Source organism: Diceros bicornis, chromosome 22 (assembly GCF_020826845.1).
Source record: "Diceros bicornis minor isolate mBicDic1 chromosome 22, mDicBic1.mat.cur, whole genome shotgun sequence".
NCBI classification, from domain to species: Eukaryota; Metazoa; Chordata; class Mammalia; order Perissodactyla; family Rhinocerotidae; genus Diceros; species Diceros bicornis.
In genome coordinates this window covers 33,175,848-33,194,669 of record NC_080761.1, presented here as the reverse complement: position 1 = coordinate 33,194,669, position 18,822 = coordinate 33,175,848, and the positions used below count along the sequence as shown (strand labels likewise).

The following is an 18,822-nucleotide window of genomic DNA, read 5'->3' as shown; positions in this document are numbered from 1 at the left end:
ATCTTGTAAGGCCAGTAGAAGAAGGTCAGTTACATCTTAACCCATGTGGGATGATCTGATAAATCCAAATACATCTTGAGGACTCGACTGCATGGGTCAGAAGAATATTCCAAAGAGGGGCAGCATTTGTTTCTTGAAATAAAAATCACCACTGAAAAAGTCTGAGATAGGAAAGAGGATTATTCAGGTAAGATGCAGAAAGTATCAATTTGAAAAATTTTCTTTCAAAATAGATCAAATGCAATAGCAAGATAGAAGCCATAGAGGAGCTGAGTGTAACTGAATTTTTAAAAACTTTCTCATTGCTACAATGCTAGTATTATAGTTGACATTTATAGAACTAGAAACACGCCGAAGGCACTGCCTTTTCTATATGGAAACAAAATTCTTATGGTGTTTGCCTGGTACATACATTATAGGCATGGGAAAGATATATTGTTAAATTAGAAAGATGACTTGTTGAGGTAGAAGTTTTTGTATTAAGTTGTATGTTTTCAAACAACAGCTTTTGTATTCATCTTAGACTCCATTCAGTCCCCCCCCCCCGGAATATTATTAAAATATTGCTCACATTCAAATTCCTATATTGGGATCCTACCATGTTCTGAACCTATGCAAGATTATAAAACATATTTTATCTCATGTTTTATCTCATTTAATTTTCTAAAGAATACTCTAGCTTGGGGGCCGGCCCCGTGGCTTAGCGGTTAAGTGCGCGCGCTATGCTGCTGGCGGCCCGGGTTCAGATCCCGGGCGCACACCAACGAACTGCTTCTCCGGCCATGCTGAGGCCGCGTCCCACATACAGCAACTAGAACGATGTGCAGCTAGGACATACAACTATCTACTGGGGCTTTGGGGGGAAAAATAAATAAATAAATAAAATCTTTAAAAAAAAAAGAATACTCTAGCTTGGATTCTTATTCTTGTGTGATCTTGGAGTCCCCAACTTTCCTGATTTCTAGAGTCCCCTTTCTATAATATCCAGCAAGAGCAATACAAAATTCTGACTTGATAGACTGAAGGAGTATGGTCTTCCACACCTTTCTTTAGCAATACCTGGTTATTGCTGGGTTAGAATGGGAGGGTGGTGAGAGCTCAGCATGTCTTTGTTGTTGTGCATTACCTCTTTCTCCCAAATGCTTCTAAGGGTTTCTCAACTCATATCTCTGATCATCTTATCGTGACTTTTCCGTGCTACTTCAGGCCATCCCAATGTATACCACCTGCTGAACAGTAGTAAAGTTGACAGTAAACTCATGTTTAACAAAAACATTCCTGAAGACTTCAGGTTAAACTAACAGAATTACAGCACCCAAAAGAAAAATTTAAGCTTGTATATCAGCTCTTCCTGCTCCTGAAAGCCATTGGACCCTGCATTCCCAAAGGGGTTTGCACTCTCTGTCCTCAGCACCAGCACACCACTGTGTTGTTGGGGTCTTCATCCCACCCAGCAGAACCCACTTTGGCATTCTCTATATTTGAGTCCAGCCAGTTAAGTGAAGAATATGTAAACATTATAATACTCTGTCAGCATTTTACCCAACCTACAAAGAAGACAGTCTTCTCTTTATAGTGTAGAACAGTTTAGCCCTTCAATGTGCAGACTTTTCCTGGGCGTGAGTAGGATTTTGCATTTCCTTTGGATAGGGTTACATAGAAATTACTCTCAGACAAAAAAAAAATTACTCTCATCTGCTCACAATGATAAATTCAGTGCTCCATATTTAGCCATGAATAGGAGCAACAGAAACTTGAAATTTATATTTTTCCTTAACAAATTTTAAAGGTCCTTATCAGATTCTCAGCCGCTATTCATTCTCAGGATGGGGATGAGGGTTAGCTTCCTATCACCTCAGCACTTTCTACAAATGGGGAGCTTTGCTTAAGCATTTGTTGGGGAGGGCAGACTTTGTGGTGTCTTATGGATAGCAGAAATTGTCTCTCTCCGTTTCCATCATAACAAAAGCCAAAGGCCCTGAATTTTTTTTCCCCTTCACCTAAACTTTTTCTTAGTTGCATAGTGGGATCCAGGCCTTCTTTCAGTAGTTATTTTTTTCCCCTGAATTCCACCTTCCTTCCTCATTTAAATGGACAGTGTGCTCTTTCAATTTTGAGTCTTCACCCATCACAATTATCTTCTGGGTCTTCTTCCATCTTCTAATTTATCTCATTTCTAATCCATGTTTCATAAAATAGACATATGATTCATTCTAAAACAACACTTATTATAACCTACCATGTTTCCTGTAAGTTTCTTTCCTAATCTATTATATAATATATAATCAAGTACTGCCTCTTACGCAAAAACAATCTTCCTTGAGTTCATACCAGGAAACTTAAAGTCTTACTGCACAAAGGGCATAATCTGCTTGCAGAGAGACAAAAGCCAATTGTCAAGAGGCAAGATGGTGGAAAAGAAAGGGCAGTTTATTACAGCTTGGTAGCAAGAGGGAAGATGGCCGACTAATGTCTCAAAGAACCATCTTAAGGAGGCACAAAATCTTACAGCAGTTATGTAGGACGATGAGTTATAGGGGAGAGGGTTAGGAATCTTGACCTTCTGGTGTTACAGACTGGGAGTGCCGCACCAGATGTTTCCTAACTGAAACGTGTTCAGAACACTGACATTAGCCTATAGTTGGGCAAAATTATCTAACACAAAGCCTATTTTATAATAAAGTGCTGAATATCTCATGTAATTTATTGAATACTGTACTGAAAATGAAAAACAGAATGGTTGTATGGGTACAGAATGGTTGTAAGTTTATTGGTCGTTGACTCTTGTGGTTGTGTGGCTGACTGGGAGCTGTGGTTCCTGCTGCTGCACAGCACCACAAGAGAGTTTCATACTGCATATTGCTAGCCAGGGAAAAGATCAAATCCAAAGTATGGTTTCTACTGAATGAATATTGCTTTCACACTGTCATCAAGTTGAACCATTGTAAATCAGGCACTGTCTGCATTGTCACATGTTCTAAGGTTCTTACGTTGTGTGCGTATTTTCTACTCTGCAATTTTGCAAGCTTGTTAAATGAGCACAGTGCCATTGTGCTGTTTACTGCAGCATACCTAATACATTGCTCTGTATCTAGTAGTTCCCCAAGAAATATTTTCAATTGACTACCTTATTTAGGATCTCACCTACAATTATTAAGACAAAACCTAAAATTTCATTTCTGTAATTATTTGCTTCTCTCCAATTATGATTGTCAAAGGAAACAATGACATGAACATGGAGGATGATTAATATTACCTGAAACAAACTCTGAATTATATGATACACTCTAGAAAACTGTGTTTTTAGAGTGTTATTCAGTGAAAAGAAAATAAATTTAAAATTCAAACCAGAGTAATATTGAAATATGAATGATAATATGCAAACTATTACAAAGTAAATAAATTAAAATATACTCTATTTAATTATCATATAACTCTCAAGCTAAAAAACTATTTATTCTGAAGCTAAATGCCAGCAATAAAAATTCACCTCAATATGAAGAGCTAACATTGCCCTTATTGAAGTTGAAAATATTTAGAGAAAATCCTATTGCAGCATTTTTTTCCTTATATAAGATAATGTGTTTAATGCTTACAATCCACTGAATTTTGTGTCTGTGTGTGCAATTGCAGCAATCTGTTCCAATTCATAAATTTTATATTCTGCACCTGGAGTTTGGACCTTTTAAGAGGTCAAAATAATAACATATGCATAATTATATACAGTTGAACAGAATTCATATTTTTAAGCATTCACTGTATATCAGGTGCTATGCTAGATGCTTTTTCTATGTAGTCTCATTTCGAACTTCCAGTCACACTTTGGGGCAAAGATTTTGGTTACCATTTTAGAGCTGAGAAGTCTAAAGGTCAGAAAGTTAATTAATTCATCCACAGTCACTAAGTTAATCATGATGCTGAGATTTCACTCTATTCCTAGGATTTCAAAGATTCCACTGAGATGCCTTCCCCAAGAAAACTTACCCCAGTAAGCTTTTAATAAAACCCAATTATATATATATTGAAGTAGTAACCCTGATCTGTGGTCCTTAAGAAAGATTATACATATGTGGTTAAAACGAGTTTTAATCTTTTGTTCTTCTATGGTTATTTGAGAAGATGAAAAACCTGCTTATTTTAAATCCAAGGGGGAAAAGATTCTAATAGTCTGTGCTCAAATTGTATGTCTATATTTTACATCATATATATCTATATCTTTTATATCCTATGGATATATTTTGTATCACATCTAAAAGTATGTCTATTATACCTATATATAACTATTTTATATATATATTATATATATACACATATATAAATGACATATATATGTCATTAATAACCAAAGCAGAATCTATGGAAACCCACATAATCCTTCTGTAGTTAGGCAGTGGTGATTAATAGATACTTCATTCTCTCATTCATGTTTTCAGTTTTCTAATGCAAATTTTGTGTAAGTCTGGCCATCTTGAATTTTTTTAACAGTATTATAGGCAACCTGCAAATTACATTCACGTGGTTAGCATTAGTCATGGAATTTCTTTCAAATAATATAAATTATTCAACTAGAGCACTGCATTTCCAAGAATTGAGTGCTGTCTCCAATATAGAGGGTTTTAAGAATATATTTCTTGGACTTCTGCCCAAATATCGTGATGTTGTAAAGTATTCCCCCCTCAAAAATTAAATGGTATTAAAATATTGTATGTTTCCTAAGTTTCCTATGTTGTGTGTAAAAATTGAAGGGAACAAACCACGCACCTATGCCTACTTCACAGTTTTGAATTGGGAAACATATATATATAAATACTTAGTAAAGTTTAAAGCAACATATGGGTATTAAAATTATTATTGCTGTCCTGATGTAAATTGTCAGGATGGGAACATAAATCACATGTTCAGAGACCAAAAGAGGGAATCATACTTTCATTGATTCATTTATTCATCCATTCTCTCACCATTTACTGAATAACTTATTTGTGCAAATAATCTCATAGAGTTTGGGTAATACAAAAATGACATGACATGACCCTGACTTCAAGGACTGTCATTTTATGTGTTCTGCATAATTGTGGTGCTTTTATTTATTTTTATTAATTTATTTATTATTTATTTAATAATTTATATTATTGATGTTGACTAAAATACTGAGCCTTTGTTTTAGGCCTTTCGTTGTTTCCCTTTACCTTGCCGGGGTAGCAGTTTACTGGAAATCGTAAGGATGGTGTGAGAGAGATTTTTAGTGCACATCAATGTCTGGGTATCCTTTCACTCTTGAGCATAAGGGAGATTATATTTTCCCTCCACTTTATGGTTAGGTGGGGTCATGGGATTACTTCTGGCCAAGGAAAAATGAAAGTGAAGTGTATCACATCTGGGCAGAGGAAGCGAAAAGCCTGTCTGTGCTTTCCTACTCTCTCTGCCTCTGCAGAAGAAGCATCAATTTAGGATAACAGAGCCACAAGAGTATTTCATCCTAGATCCCTGAGTCACCTGAGGGAAGACAGCTGCTGTGGCAAGTCGCCCAGTTCCACAGCCAACTTATAAGAACAAGAAGTAAATTCTTTTATCTTCAGCTGCTGCGTTGATTTTTTTTGGGGGGGGAGGGGGAGGGTTGTTTTGTTACAGCAGCATAAATCCTGCCCAAACTAAGCAAACGGTTCTTGAGAATGTGGGTATTGTAGTGTTGGAGTAATTCTGAAATCTGGAGTCATGTTTCCAAAGGTATATTTTGGCAATATTATTTTTGACTTTAAACTAGTTCTTTACTGACTGTCACCAAATAATCTGAGGTTTCACTTATTTGCTTGGCATAGCAGGCAACATATGCCCCCAAAATAAAAGCCTTCGGAAAATCTGTACTAAAATATTTCATAAAAATCAGCTGTTATTCACTTATCAAATATCTTTGGATGAAGCAAACAACGTGAAGTAGGGAAATAATACAAGACATAGCTCTAAACTTGAAATGGTACATTTTCTAGTTGAAAAGTGAACAGCATTCTTGCAATAATACTTTTAGTTCTCTAATCTTAACTGGCATTAGATAACAATCCATATTAAAGACTATATAACAATCATTCCTTTTTCCTAAGTTAAAAAGAGTCTCCCTGTCTTAGATGATTTTTTTTTGGTGTGGTGCTCAGATTAATTTATGTTCAGCTCTTTACTTTTTGGAATGACCTGAAACAACTCCCCCTCTATGTCTTGCTTTTTTCTTGCCTTTTACAGTGGAAGTCTCTGTATGCTGTCTCACTTTTACTTTTTAAGACTTGTAACTAATTTAAATGCCGCCACCATGTCAACAAGCATTATTTCTACAACACCTAATTAATTAAACATAACCTTTTTTCTTCACACATAGGACTGGAGATAAAAAATAATCGTATACAATTGCCTAGAGCTGAAAGGATTTAAATACATTATTATGAAAGGGGGCACAACAAATTATGTCTCATGAAGTATTTTGTGCCAGTCGGTAATAGCCCATAAAATAGTCATGGGATGTTAAAATCTACGTCTGTAATGTTTATTCAACTTTTAAGAATCACAGTCTTTACGTCTGGAATTCAATCCAACTTGAGTGTTACATCCCTTCAACAGCTTCCTTTAACCTCTTTGTTTGCTTGTTTTTGTCAACTAATTTCACCTTCAGGGTGGAGTTCGAAAAACCTCCTTAAGGCAGCACATTCTGTTTTGGGAAGATTGCTAGTTTTCAAACATATTTTCTTAGCATTGAGAAAAAATTAGTTCATCTTAGTAGTTTGCTCCTCAGGTGGCACAGGACTCACGTATTTACCAATAACAGTCCTTAGTTGGACTGTGCTAGTGTTGATAATCAGACTACACGGAGAAGTGTCCTTTTAGCAGAAAGTTAAATTATTTACTTTTTTATTTAAACTGCTCTCATCTGACATAGAAAGTTAAATGCTTTATGAAAACAATTTAAATAGGAATTCTAATAAATCTCCTGACATTATCTATCTTAGTACTAATACTTTGAAAGAAGGTTTTGTGGTTAATTAAGCACAGCATCCTCTACTTGATTTCTTACCTGCTGTCCTAAGTCAAGCAGTACTTCTCCAGGTGTTCACCAAAATGGAATTACTACCCTAATAGTTTTCATAATTTTTTAAAACTCCTCGTTTATTATTCTGTTTTTGTACATTACTACCTCTATCTTGGGTACTCAGAACACTGGATTTATTGTCCAACAAATATCATGTAATACCAGGGAAACTTTATGATTTGCAGCTGTTATCCCTGTCAACTTCTCATCCTCCTCTCTTTGTTTTTGAGAAAGATGCTAAGACAATCATCTCCACTTTGTCACAGCCTGAAAACCACGCCTGCAATGCAAACTCTAGTATCAGAAAAAGATATATGTCTTAAAAAGTTGCCCATAAACATACTGAGACATATGAAAGTGTCTTTCCATGTATCATTTCTATTTTGTAGTTGATACTGAATTGGTTTACCTTTTTTAGTTAGTGAGGGATATATGGTGGAAGATGTCTGTCATAATTTCAGAAATAAAGGAAGAACAGGGAAACATGGAAAGGTAATAAAATGATTAACATTAAAGAAAGGCAATATGACGCAATTTAGTTTTCTTCACAAAGAAAATTTTAAGCACAGATTTTCTCAGTGACCTTAGATACTTTTGTTTATCATCCTTCTCATAATTATTGATTCACTATCAAATAAATACTTTTAGCTTATTCTATTTTTTGCTTGGTACAGAATATGTTCCTTTGTCTGTATCTGGCTATTTCTAATTAGACTAATTAGTCCTCAAATATTTATTTTTTTATTTAAATCTTCTTTCTACTAAACTATTACTAGTTCTAGTAACACAATGAAAACAATATCCCCAAAATGACCTCTAATATTCAGACGTATATGATGTCATATATATGCATTTGTGTTTTTGACACATGTAGAGATAGCTTTTTGCTACAACCACCAAAATTGCTTTGAATTTTTATTTGATCTTTTTTATATCTCTCCTATTAAGTAAAATTTTACAATAGGCCATACAGACACTTAAAATGATTTTTAAAAATTAAAGAAAATCATAGAATCGTACTGAACGTCCTGGGCAAGGGTCAGTGGCAAGATGGATGGGCTTTAAGGGAATGTGGCTGTGCCAATAGAAGTGAATATGGAGGATTTTACACTGTCCTGCCAATGTCTTCCCACCCCGGAATGAGAATTCCACTTCAGCCTCTCTCCTCGCTCCTAAAATACCCTTTATAACCTGGAAATGTGTACTGGTTCCTAGATGTGGAAGACACCTAGAAACTTGGTACGTGTGCTTGGCAATTGCAGTGTTATCATATGGATCTCTTAGAGTGAGGATTTTTTTGGTATAGGATGGAATGGAGATAAGCAAGGAGGTTTCTTTGAAAGATATAATGGAAGATTGATTCTTAGATAATGTTTTCTTGGTATTATATGACACATCAAGGCCCTGCTAAATAGATGTGCAAGCAGTCCATCAACCATAGTGTAGGATTTCTTTTTCTTACCTAGAATTCTAAGTCAAATAAATCACGTTTCATATTTAGGTAGCTATGTAGTTGCTATATTGCTCATAACACTGGATTGGTTGAGTTCTGTCTCTGCTCTTGTATGATTCTCCTGAAGTCAGCTGCTTCTCTAAAAGATGTCTCCTGCTAGGAAATATGTAGAATTAGACTTCAGGTTATCACATATATGAACAAGTTGTGTTTTGAGTGTTCTTTTGAAAGAATAACTCTCTTAAAAATGTTCACTGCAATTTCCTGAAGGACTGTAATTTTTTATCAATTTTCACAAAAGTATTTGCCACAGACAAACTTCTCAGATGTTTCTTCTTCTTGAAAAAGAAGAAAAGGTGGACGTTTTGTTCTTCCAATATGTATCTGAATAATTACAAACGCTTTCTATCCTGAAAAAGAAATTGACAAACCTGGGGAAAGGAGATAACTAACTGCCAAGCCTCCCTCACTCACACTCTTGCATACCCTACTTTAGGGTAAGTCAAATCATTTTCTAAATTATATGTACAAAAGTCTTGCTTAGTAGTCACAGCTCAAATTTTTATATACAAGGTCAGATTTTATTGTTTTCTGTGTCTTTGCTGGTGACACATTTTTATTCCACATTCCAGTGCTTAAATGGTTCAGTACTATAATTCTGAGTACTAATTTGATTAATGCAGCCTTCCAATGAACACAGAAATGATCTGATTGGCAAACAACTGGGGTTTTGGCAAGAACTCGTGTTACCCCAGTGTCCATCTCTTTAAAAACTCTATTGGGGAGAATTGAAGTGCATGACCTCATCATTCCAGAATCCTAAAGTCAGGCTTACAAAGACATTAGTGAAGTTGTACATTTACCTTCCATAGTAATATCACTGCATCTTAGCAAAACACAAGCTTTTTCTATCTGCTTGCCAAGTCTAGGATATCAAGGTAAAAAATTCTGCTCTGATAGTGGAAGATCAAGTTTCTTACGGTTGAACATCTCTTCCCTATAGAATAAAATCACATAATTCAAGTTTTATTGTGCCATTTTTTTGTTCCGATTGATTCCTGTTATAGAGTAAGAATATCTTTTTCTCATTAAAAATGGTGTAGACCTTATTCTCTCTTATCCATTTGTCACATTTAGGAGCATCATTTTTAGGGGATTTATTTTATGCTATTATTATTTTACAATATTTATTTCGACCGTGTAGCAGCACTTTAGCATATACTTTACAATTTTAGAATTTACTAACTAAAATCTTGGGTATCTTTGAGGATATTTCATAATCATCTGTTGCAACTTCCCATCCTCTTACTTCTCCCCACTGTTTTAAGGCAGCAAATGAAACTAGATTTCTCAGTAGGAGTCATTTGTGTGAGAGTAAACGTCATGTATGGAGATTCTGTTAAATCTTTAAAGTTATCCAATCATTTTTAATTCAAAGCAATACATAGTCATTCTATGCATGTTTAGTAAACTGCCCAGATTTTCTACGTTTGTCTTAATTTACGATTTTTACCTTCATATCCCCAAGTAAATAAGAACTTAAACCCCCCAGTGACTTATTCTTGGTTTGAAAAAACATGACTATGGAAATGATATTGTGCTCCAGGAACATCTTCATGCTCCTTGAGCTTGAGTTGTAGGCCAATTCTATTGATGCTCGTGTGACTTTTGACACACAAAGTCTCTAGGTTTCAGTTTTCTCATCTATGAAATGGGTCTATATGTAAATTATTTCTAACTCCGGTGTTCTATTTTGGATAAAAAGGCTCACCGCCACCCCATCTTTGTATCTGGGTAAACAGTTCTAAGATGTCTTCTTAAATTCTCACTGAAGTTAATATAGAGTTGAACACGAAAATCCCGACAGCATGATGGCATTTTATCTTTGATGTTGATCTTCTTGTTTCATTCTCACGTTTGCAATATTTTCTCTTATAAAAGAAAATATTTTGGTGTACTTTCTTTAAAGAATGCCAGTGGGTAACTCAAGTATTTATATCTATTCTTTGACATACTAAAGAAACATTTTATATTCGTAAAACGTATACTATCTTCCCTTCTTCCATAATAGAAAATGACAGAATCCCTTGAACTGGTGGTGATTTAACACCAAGACTCAATTCAGTACGGTTATGTAAGGAAATTTTGAAAAGGGTATTTTCTGAGAAGTTAGGAATGATTAGAATTTATACTCAAAATTTACTTTGGAAAAAATTTTTCAAGTTTTTCCATTACTACTTTTATTTTTTTGAGTCCTACAATTTATACTTCTTATAATACAGGAGAGTATTATAGATGGAAGTAACAAGTAGTTCATATGTTTCCATATTCTTTTCATAAATGGAGTGTCTGATAATCCAAAAGGAAGGGTTTACCATACTAAGATTAACTGCTTCCATCTACCACACAGAAAACTGGCTTTTTCTGCCCATCATACACCAAATTGTCAAAGGCTTGCGGGGCTGTAGTTACGGAGCAGGTGCTGCTGCTCCACATCCATGGTAAAACTTTCCCCTGGGGTCATAGAGCACTTCTGTTTTAAATCCATTCCTTCCATTTCTGTTATTTTCAAAACTGAATTTTTTAAGATCCTGGTTGAAATAGCCCCCAAAGGAACATAAACAAAATGAACGAGTTTTATACATCCTTACTTTGAAAGACAAACTCATTAAAAATTTATTAGCACTTGTTTGATTATTAAAGTTTTTAATTTTACATAGAATTATAAATTCTGTTAAAATTGCTATTTACAACAGCCTTCAGCCTTTCAGTTCTCTGCTTAACATCTGTTTGGAATAGGATTTAAAAAATATGTTGCTTTTCATACTAAGGTGAAAGAGCTCATTGTTACAAATGAATACATTCCCTTAATACTGTGATGTATCCTTTTCTCCATCTACATATCAAGTATTCGTATCTAAATTCTTTTGTAGTTGAGGATTTGCATGCATTTAATTATTGTATGTTCTCTTTTTAGTTTTATCTGAAACAGGTGTTTGTCCTTTGATTCTAGAAATGAACCAACTGTCCATCTCTTATTTCACATAGCATAATGCCCTGAAGGTGCATCCATGTTTTCGCAAATGGCAGGATTTCATTCTTTTTTATGGCTGAATAATATTCCATTGTGTGTGTGTGAGTGTGTGTATGTGTATATACAGACCTATACACCACATTTTCTTTATCCATTGATGGACACAAGTTGTTTCTAAATATTGTCTATTGTAAATAATGCTGCAATGAACATGGAGGTACAGATGTCTTTTTGAATTAGTGTTTCATTTTCTTTGGATAAATACCTAGAAGTGGAATTGTGGGATCATATTGTAGTTCTATTTTTAATTTTTTGAGGAGCTTCCATACTGTTTTCCATAGTGGCTGCACCAATTTACATTCCCACCAACAGTGCATAAGAGTTCCTTTTCTCCACATCCTTGCCAATACTTGCTATTTCTTATCTTTTTGAATAAAGCCATTCTAAGAGGTGTGAGGTGGTATCTCAATGTGGTTTTGATTTGCATTTCCCTGACAATTTGTCATGTTAAGCACCTTTTCATGTACCTGTTGGCCATCTGTTTTGGAAAAATGTCTATTCAGATTCTCTGCCCATTTTTTAATTGGATTGCTTGTTTTTTTACTTTTGAGTTTTATGAGTTCTTTGTATTTTGGATATTAACCCTTATGAGATATATGATTTGCAAATATTTTCTCCCATTTCATAGGTTGCCTTTTCATTTTGTTGGTGGTTTCCTTTGCTGTGTAGAAATTTTAGACTGACATAGTCCAACTTGTTTGTTTTTGCTTTTGTTCCCTTTACTTTTAGGGTCAAATCGAAAACATCATTACCAAAACTAATGTCACAGAGCTGGGCCCCTGTTTTCTTCTAGGAGTTTCTTACATTCAAGTCTTTAATCCATCTTGAGTTAATTTTTGTGTATGGTGTGTGATAGTGGTCCTATGTCATTCTTTTGCATGTGGCTGTCTAGTTTTCCCAGCACCCTTTGTTGAAGAGACTGTCCTTTTCCTATTGTATATTCTTGGCTCCTTTGTCATAAATTAATTAATCATATATGTGTGGATGTAATTCTGGGCTCTCTGTTCTGTTCCATTGATCTACATGTCTGTTTTTATGCCAGTACCATACAGTTTTGATTACTGTAGCTTTGTAATGTAGTTTGAAATCAGGGAGTTTAATGCCTCTAGTTTTGCTCTTCTTTCTCAAAATTACTTTGGCTATTTGGGGTCTTTTATGATTCCATACAAATTTTAGGATTATTTGTTCTAGTTCTGTGAAAAACACCATTGGAATTTTGATAAGGATTGCAATGAATCTGTAGATTGCTTTGGGTAGTATGGACATTTTAACAATATCTAATCCATGAGCATGGAATATCTTTTCATTTTTTTTTTTTGTATCTTCTTCAATGTGTTTCATCAGTATCTTAATGTTTTTGGTGTACAATTCTTTCAACTCCTTGCTTAAATTTATTCCTAGGTATTTTATTCTTTTTGATGCAATTGTAAATGTGATTGTTTTCTTAATTTCTACTTCTGCTAGTTAATTATTAGTGTATAAAAATGCAACAGATTTTTGTATATTGATTTTGTATCCTTCAACTTTACTGAATTTGCTAATTAGTTGTTACAGTTTTTTGGTGGAGTCTTCAGGGTTTTCTATATATAATACCATGTCATCTGCAAATAGTGAAAGTTTTGCTTCCTTCTTTCCTATTTGAATAGTTTTTATTTCTTTTTCTTGCCTAATTGCTCTGGCTAAAACTTCCAATACTATGTTGAATAAGAATGGTGAGAGTGGGCATCTTTATCTTGTTCCTGAATTTAGACAAAAAGTTTTCAGCTTTTCATCATTGAGTATGATGTTAGCCATGGGCTTGTCATATATGGTCTTTATTTTATTTATTATTTATTTATTTATTTATTATTTATTTATTTAATTTTGCTACCCTGCTCCCTTCTATCAAACCCAGGCCTGCTCTGTATATATTATCTTAATTATGTTGAAGTATGTTAATCTCTATACCTACTTTGTTGAGAGTTTCTATCATAAATGGATGTTGAATTTTGTCAAATGCTTTTTATGCATCTACTGAGATGATCATATAATTTTTATGCTTCATTTTGCTAATGTGGTGTATCACAGTGATTGATCTGTGAGTGTTGAACCATCCTTGCATTCCTGGAATAAATCTCACATTATCATGGTGTATGATCCTTTTAATGTATTGTAGAAATTGGTTTGCTAATATTTTGAAGATTTTTGCATCGTCGTTCATCACAGATATTGGACTGTAATTTTCTTTTCTTGTGGTATCTTTGTCTGGTTTTGTTATCAGGGTAACACTGGCTCCATAAAATGAGTTTGAAAGTGTTCCCTCCTCTTCTATTTTTTTGAAAGAGTTTGAGAAGGATGGGTATTAATTCTTCTTTAAATATTTGGTAAAATTTACCAGTGAAGCCATCTGATCCTGGATTTTTGTTTATTAGGAGATTTTTGATTACCAATTCAATCTCCTTACTAGTAATTGGTCTATTTAGGTTTTCTATTTCTGCATGATTCAGTCTTGGTAGGTGGTATGTTTCTAGGAATTTATCCATTTCTTCTAGGTTATCCAATTTGTTGGTGTTAAATTCTTCATAGTAGCCTCTTGTGATCCTTCATATTTCTGTGTTATCAGTTGTAATGTCTCCTCTTTCATTTCTGATTTTATTTATTTGAGTCCTCTCTCTTTTCCTTGGTGAGTCCAGCTAAACCTTTGTCAATTGTGTTTACCTTTTCAAAGAACCAGCTCTTAGTTTCAATGATCTTTTCTGTTGTCTCTTTACTCTCTATTTTGTTTATTTCCACTCTGATCCTTGTTATTTTCTTCCTTCTACTAATTTGGGGCTTTAATTGTTCTTATTTTTCTAGTTCTTCAGGTGCAAAGTTATATTATTTATTTAAAATTTTTCTTGTTTCTTAATGTATAAGCATTTATTGCTGTGAAGTTTCCTCTTAGAACTGCTTTTGCTGCATCCCATAAGTTTTAGTATGTTGTATTTCCATTTTCATTTGTCTCAAAGTATTTTTTGATTTCTCTTTGGATTTGTTCTTTGACCCATTTGTTGTTTGGTAGCATGTTATTTAGTCTCCACATATTTGTGAATTTTCTAGTTTTCTTCTTATAAATGATTTCTAGTTTTATACCATTGTGGTCTGAAAAGATGCTTGATGTGGTTTCAGTCTTCTTAAATTTATTAAGACTTCTTTGGTGACCTAACATGTGATCTATTCTGGAGAATGTTCCATGTGTGCTTGAGAAGAATGTGTATTCTTTTGCTATTGGGTGGAATGTTCTAGATATATTTGTTAAGTCCATCTGGTTTAATACGTTGTTTAAGGCTGATGTTTCCTTATTGATTTTCTATCTGGGTGATCTATTCATTGATGAAACTAGGGTATTAAAGTCCCCTACTATTATTGTATTGCTGCCTATTTCTCCCTTTAGGTCTGTGAATATTTACTTTACATATTTACATCACTTATCCATTTTTAAATAGGATTTTTATAAAATTCTTAATGAATTGTACATGCTCTTATATGCTAAAACATATTTTTTTAAAAAAAAATCCATGGATTTTTGTCTTGTTTTTCAACTACATTTATGATATATTCTGCCACTTAGAATTTTTTATGTAGTTAAATTTACTAGCTGTTTCTTTTACTGTTTCTGGTTTTCATGCCATGTCTAAAAAGACTTTATCCATTATTTTATACCAGCTCACTATTTTTTCTTTTGGTGTTTTTAGGGTGTTTATTTCATTTTTACTTTGGATTAATCTGAATTAATTGTGCTACAAAGCATGCCAAAGACATATAGCTTCATTTTTTTGGCAAAGAACTACATAAAGTTCTCAATTTCATTACTGAGCAATCAATATTTCATTCACTGATTTGAACTAGTGAATTGGTATTCTTATTGTCATTATAATTTCCATTTTTTATATTTATATACAAAAATATGTTTCACGCCAATCATAAGAGCTCTTAAAATTGTCTCACGTTCACCCAGAATTATATGGCTATGGACAGAACCCAAGTCAATCCTTGCAACTTTCCGTTTGATTTTGCATTAGTGTTTAGTGTTGCAATGATTTACCAGAGCAGTTTCTCTTGTTGCTATGCAAAAATACATTAATTCAGTGATCCTCCTCTGAAAAAATGGTTATGAGATGAAATATGCTATAGCCCTTTAGTAAGAGTAGCATTTATATCAATTAGGAATCAAAAATGCAAATTCATCTTAGCTTTAAATATAGGAAGCTCCAGTGAGGCAAATCTGTGTCCTTTATTTTCATGTACTAATTTGTATTCAATAAACTTTTTGCTCCAAGGGACCACCTGTTTTAAAAGATATGTTTGTCCCATTATACTGTTATATAGCTACAAAGTTACTTCAGGCGCAAGACATTCTATTTTGAACGTGAAACTTAGACAAGTAAAAGTTCAGTTTGCCTGGTGTCTAGGAGTAGAGAGGGTAATCTACCTTCTTGGAAGGCCTTTTGAGAGTGTCCCAGCACTTATACTGTGGAGACACAACTTTTGAGAAGAAATTTATGGTTGATGAGGAAGGCTATGAAATTAAGCCTCACCAAAACCCTGAATTATAAAATTGGAGACAAGTGGCCATAATTTTAGTGAACTCTGCCAACATCTTATTGAAGATTATTTTACCAATCTTCTGTTTTTGTGTTTCCCACTGTCCTTGTGATGAAAAGATCATGAACAGGAGCTGAAAATGGCGGGTGCAGTTCCCACTGTGGAGAACCGCTGTCTCTTCTGGGTGCTGCTGTTCCTCTCACAGTTCTACTTCTTGTCCGGCAGTGGATCCTTACATTCAGAGCATTTGCATCCTCTGGCTCAGCCGATAAAGGATTTGGGCCCAACACTGACTTTCGCAGTAGTTCCCAGGGCAGCAGGAAGTACCAAAGTTCCACTTTATGTGATGAGTATCTAAGCGACGGTCTGTGTAGCAGAGTTCCTGCAGATTGTAGAATTCAGGATAGATTTCTCCTGTGCCTGGGGGAAGCCTGCCGTTAAAGAAAATAACTTAAAAAAAAGGAAAAAAAAATCATAATGGAATAGTTCATATAATACTTCACTTCTTTCAAAACAGGGTGATTTAGGAGGCTCTATACTTATTTTTCTAAAGTGAGCCATCCTTTCATGGGCCAGCTCAATTTTAATTCTTCTGTAATGCCCTAAAATATCACAAATCAATCTCTGTTGGCCTTAAACTACCGTTAATTTATGGCTTGAACCCTGTATTTTGCACTTGGCATGATCTTATGTTTATTATAACTTTTTTCCTGGTTGTTTATGATACCCCTCTACTCCATTCACTGTAAGTAATCAAGGACAGAAGTATGACTCACATTTCTTGCTGTCCTTTATAATATGTAGCATGAGATCTAGAGATCTAAGAGGACTGCTGACATTCTTGATGCATCTTATCTCATCATTCTTCAATGATCTGAACCATGATCTCCTTTCCCCACTCTAAATTTCCTTGGTCTTTGATTCTGTCTTGTTTCAACAACATACAAGAAAAATTTGTGACTTTAAACTTTGTTCATAGATAAACAAAGAATATTAATAAATATTTTATGTCTGAGCTTATCTGGCAGAAATAAGGTACAAAGCCAAGTGTATTTCATTTCTAAAGTAGCAAATGTGGACATCAGTGCAATGGGTCATTTACCGAGTAGAATAATCTTGCTCATTCACAACTATTTTATTTAAAAATTTGTGCATGGCTTAAAGAGTACTGAATATTAGGATTGTTTTTCAGGGATTTGAGCACGTCAAGTTGTACAGGAAGGTTTGTGACTAATTTAGCAAATGCGTTTTTCATTAGTGTATTGTGTATTCCTTATCCATCATAAGCTTCACCTTTTCAGGTCTTTTTGTCACTATAGCAATCATATAACCTTCTACTGAAAACAATAAACATCATAAAAGAATGTTTTATGAATGTTTTTAAAAAACTGTATGTTATTATACTATATATAATATATATTAAATATGTTATTACATGTTATATACATATCATATATGTATATGTATGTAACATAATTATCTATGTTATGCTATGTATATCACATTGCTTTTTTAAAACATTCATAAAACACTCTTTTATCATGTTTATTAATTGTTTAAGACTTATTCATCGTTAATACTACTTTTAATGCATTTTTTAGGTCCTCTTGGTATGTTATTGCGTTTCAAGTGCTCAGCTGGAGCAAGGAAATTTGCATTATTCTGGAGCGAACTGAATAAACTAAGAAAAGCTTTTGTCAGACTAATTGGTATAATAATACATGGAAATGTCTTAAGGATACATGCATGTTCAAAAATGGCAATGCATCACAGAATAGGTATGTTATCTAACAGAGATTTGTTGTCAATCGTTCCAGTAGTTTGGAATGCCTTTCTTGACAAGCTAAGGAGGGAATATTTCCTCATGGGGTAGCATTTCTCCTCCCCTGCGGATTTAATTTGTTTTTGATTAAAAGAGAACATCACGCTTTTGGCAGTGTGCAAATTAAAAATATTAATGAACTGAAGTAAAAAGTACAATAAATTTTTTTTTATTAAATCACAATCAAAGTTTATATTCATATCTCAGACTTGTCAGCCTGTCAGTGTGTCCCTAAGCTCAAGCTCTAGGGGATAAAATTTGACAAATTTTATTTTTTTTGAGCTTATGGTTATAGCTGATTTCTTTTAGAAATGGAGATGTTATTATTGCCTTTTTCAGTCCAGATGGCTACTATTTTCATGTTCACTAATAAGAGAAATCATAAGTAAATGAGAGAAGATATTCAATGGATATTATTTTCTTTTATTATTACTTTGTATTTGGTTTCAAATGCCAAAGAAACTCAAAATTAAGTTCTGCAGGTTAAAGTCAAAGACTTGTTTGCATTTTATGTTTTGCTAAGCTGGTGCTAGATCTCAAAACACTAATGATGGATTTAATCCTAAAGGAAAAAGTATGTACATTCATGCATCAAAATGACAGTATTTGTGCCAAGGGAACTGTTACTGGTTTATTTTCCCAGTGAACAACTCTTCATATAGTTGGATATAGCTGTTTAGCTTGGAAATCGTGCCATGACTCTGAAGCAGATCTGTCTAATTATTTAGACTTTTTGAATCCATCTCACTTGTAATCCACAATAAGACAGCTATTTGAATAAAGCAAGGTTTCTCAACCTCCACACTATTGACATTTAAGAC

The 18,822-nt window shown here is 34.0% G+C and overlaps 1 long non-coding RNA gene across 1 annotated transcript in view; it reads left to right on the top strand.

Annotated features, from left to right (window-relative positions):
- LOC131420066 (uncharacterized) overlaps positions 1-18,822 on the top strand; it is a 439,434-nt gene that overhangs the window by 225,517 nt on the left and 195,095 nt on the right. The window lies entirely within an intron of this gene.